Genomic DNA, 4033 nt, shown 5'->3' with positions numbered 1-4033 from the left:
AGGCTGGGATGGAAAGATTGCTGGAGCCAGGGAGGTTGAGGCTGCAGTGAGCCAAGATCGCATCACTGCACTCCAACCTGGGCAACAAAGCGAGATCCTGTCTCAAAAAACAAAAACAAAACCTTCTAAAACAGTGATTTTACAAAATACAACAGACTGCTAGACATACTTAGTGTAATGTGAAAGTATGTTCACTGAAAAGCAAATTTGAAGCATGACCATTATCCTTTATGAAAAACCATAATATGCCTTTTACTTCATTTGCTTTTAGCTATTTCATAAATGCCATAAGGGAAACTGGACACAGTTTGTGATGAAACTTAGAAAAATTTCTTTTTCCATAAAATAAACAGGTAAATCTTTCCCTTTAGCTCCTTTCTCCCACTCTCCCTTCACTGTGCTGAAGAGACATTGAGTTCCTCCAGATTTTTGCTTAGCTGGTTGGTTTCCAAACTCAACGGACTTTCCAGGTAGGTAGTTCCTGCACAGGGTTTTCCTGTAACTGGATCTGTGACTTTTCCATCTTTGAAAATGATCTTAGCCAGTTCATGTTTCACAAGCTTTGTTCGTGGAACAGGTGAAGCTTAGAGAAGCACAATATCCCCAACTGCACACTGCTGAAGGGCATTGGAGCAAAGTAGGTTTTTGGCTTATAATACTTTAATAAATAGGGATCCAGAACAAGCCTGGTCACTCTCACCTTAGCAGTCTTTTGCATTTTTGTCCCAATCACCTTCCCCACGATCTGTTTGGCATAGATAGATGAACGAACTACGGACATTATGTGGCTATGGTCACCTCCGCCACGACTATGCAGCCACCTGACCTGTGGAGCACTGGTCACAGTGTGATCCTCATTTTATTCTTGATGACATTCCTTGTTCTGAAACCTACTTTATCTGATAGAAATATAACTATCCCAACTTTCTTTTGGTAAGAGTGTGTGTGTGTGTGTGTGTGTATCTGTGGCTATCTTTTTAGTTTAAATTTTTTTTGTAGAGATGGGGTCTCACTATGTTGCCCAGCCTGGTCTCAAACTCCTGGGCTCTAGCAATCCTCCTGCCTCAGGCTCCCAAAGTGCTGGGATTACAGGTGTGAGCCACCATACTTTGACTTTTAATATGTCTATGTCTTTATATTAAAAGTGGATTTCTTATAAACAGCATAGGTTTATTATTTTTTTCACATTTTTTTAAATAACTTTTTTTTGGCTGGGTGCGGTGGCTTATGCCTGTAATCCAGTCCTTTGGGAGGCCAAGGTGGGCGGATCACCTGAGGTCGGGAGTTCAAGACCAGCCTGACCAACATGGAGAAAGCCCCATCTCTACTAAAATTACAAAATTAGCTGGGCAAGGTGGCACATGCCTGTAATCTCAGCTACTCGGGAGGCTGAGGCAAGAGAATTGCTTGAATCTGGGGGGCAGAGGTTGTGGTGAGCCAGGGTTGTGCCACTGTACTTCAGTCTGGGCAACAAGAGCAAAACTCTGTCTCAAAAAAAAAAAATGTACAATTGATTCACGTTAACTTTAGCCACTCCACTGATGATTGAAAACCAGGTCTTATTTCTTCTAAGTGTGTATTTGTACCCATTTTAATAACTGTTTTCTATTTATTGCTTTTGTTCTTTGTTTCTTCCCCATCTGTTTTTTCTGCCTTTTCTGATTTAAAGTGAGGTTTTTGTATGATTCCATTTTTTTTCTTTTTTGTTTTTATTTTTTTTTCTCCTTTATAATGTATGATTCCATTTTATCTCCTCTCTTAATGTATCAGTTACAATGGTTGCCCTAGAGTTTATAATATACGTTTTAATTAATTAATTTATTTTTGAGACAGGATCTCACTTTGCCACCCAGGCTGGAGTGCAGTGTTGCGATCTTGGCTCACTGCAGCCTCGACCTCCTGGACTCAAGCGATCCTCCAACCTCAGCTCCCCAAGTAGCTGGGACTACAGATGCATGCCATGGCGCCCGGCTAATTTTTGTATTTTTTGTAGAGGCGAGTTTTCGCCATGTTGGACAGGCTGGTCTCAAACCCTTGAGCTCAAGCGATCCTCCTGTCTTGGCCTCCCAAAGTGTCAGGATTATACACATGAGCCGCCATGCCCAGCCTGTAACGTACATGTTAAACTAATATAAGTCAACCTTCAACTAATACTACACTGCTTCATGAGTAGTGCATGCACCTTGTAACAGAGTATTTCTAATTCTTGCTTCCCATGTCTCTGATCTTCAAAATGCTCTGATGGTAGCTGTGATGTATAGTTCAATGGGACTCCTGCTGTGCCCCTGGCAAGAGTGTGCCCACCTCTTACACTGTAGAGCTCCAGCTTGTGGAGAATGAAAGCACAATGTCTTGCTACTAGTAGTTTATTGAGAATGATGGTACTCCTGCTTTCACCCCTTGGTTCCTGCACCCATGTATTTTTCCTCTTGGGGAGATGGTGCCATATAGAGGTCTCTAATTTAGTGCTTACACTGCATCCTGGAGGATGCTACCACATCTTTGCAGAGTGTTGCTTCTGAGCTGCTGCTTTAGCTGTTCCTTGTCATTCCATTGCTCTGTCAGGCCAGCTACTTATGAATGGTGTGGAATGTGACATGCCTAGGGGATCCTATGGTCATGGGCACACTCCCTAACTTCCTTTGCTATGAAATAAATTCCCTGTTTGGATGCCGTGCTGCGTCGGATTCCGTGGTGTGGATCGGGCACTTCTTAAGCCCCTGGATGGTGGTGCTGGATGAGATTCTGTGGGCAGGAAAGGCAAAATCATATTCAGAATGAATGTCCATCCTGTGAGAATGCATTGCTGGCCCTTCTAGGATGGAAAAGGCCCTATCGTCCCCGTTGCTAGTTATGAGCCCAGCTCTGTGATTGCCCCTCCTACCATCCACTCTGGCCTGCAGAGGAGAGCCACATTGAATTTACTGGTGATGCTGGCATCCCTCTCTCCAGAACATTCCTCATGGCCTGGGTGAACTGGATGTTCCCTGAGTCATTCTGCACAACAGAATCCTCCAGTGGGTCTTCTGGCCTCACATAACATATGCAGTCCAGCATGTCCACCTCCCTAAGCCTTCTAATTCCTTTCTTCACTGTCTGCCAGGGCAATTTAGACATTTCTACTGCACTTAGTTTCAGACAACATGTTTTTCCATGCTTCTAGGATCTATCCTAGCATTGTGTTGGTGCTATCTTCCAGGGTCCTTCCTAGGGTGTTAAATCCTGTATACCAGGAGAGTATTCCTTTATTGGTAAACTATCTTCTATCCAAATTTGTGTTCTACCTCCTTGCTTATTACCTGGAATCCCTTGTTAGAGAGACTTTTTGGGTCTCTAGATATCAGTTTCCAGTAGTCTCTAAATGTCATCTAAGTCTTAGATCCTTTTGGGGGAAGGACTCAAGCTATGGTTTATAATTGCCATGGTGACGTAGGGTTCTTCTTCCAGGAGACCTAGCCACCTCCTCAGTGAATGAGTCCTGAGTCTGATAACTGACTCAGATCCAGGAACTAGGCAGGAAATCATGGCTTTTTATAGGGGTGTTGACCCTCAACCTCCTGATCATCTATTGCCACTTAAAAAATTATGTAATTAATATCTTGTTGGCAGTCCACCTATCTTGCCTCTAGGGACATCATGCACTATTACTCCTCTTGACTCCTCCATTGTCAAGTGTCTTTGGCTGCTTCTCTGATTGCTAGTCATTATGGTAATTGCAACCTTCTGGCTTCGAGCAGTTAAACACAGCCACTTGGCCCTTATAACTTCGGCTTCTATTAACAAGTCCAGCTCTGGGATTGCGTCTCCTGTAATATTTAAACTTCCAGTTTAAATATTATCTCTCCAGAGAGGACGTCTATGAGTACTTTCTGATACTCTTTCCTAGTACCCTGCGTTTTCCTTTCTTTCTTTCTCTCTCTCTTTCTTTCTGTTTCTTTCTTTCTCCTTTCTTTCTTTCTTCCTTTCTTTCTTTCTTCCTTCCTTTCTTCCTTTCTTCTCTCTCTCTTTCTTTTTTCTTTTTTGAGACAGATTT

General features: G+C 42.8%; 1 pseudogene; it reads right to left on the bottom strand.

Annotated features, from left to right (window-relative positions):
• Positions 1 to 231: 231 nt before the first annotated feature.
• Positions 232 to 865, bottom strand: LOC116536563 (annotated as a pseudogene).
• Between the last annotated feature and the right edge of the window lie 3168 nt (positions 866 to 4033).

This window comes from Sapajus apella, unplaced genomic scaffold (genome assembly GCF_009761245.1).
Source record: "Sapajus apella isolate SASKATOON/1434 unplaced genomic scaffold, GSC_monkey_1.0 scaffold102, whole genome shotgun sequence".
NCBI classification, from domain to species: Eukaryota; Metazoa; Chordata; class Mammalia; order Primates; family Cebidae; genus Sapajus; species Sapajus apella.
The sequence above is the reverse complement of the archived record's forward strand: the minus strand, read 5'-3'. Positions and strand labels throughout refer to the sequence as shown.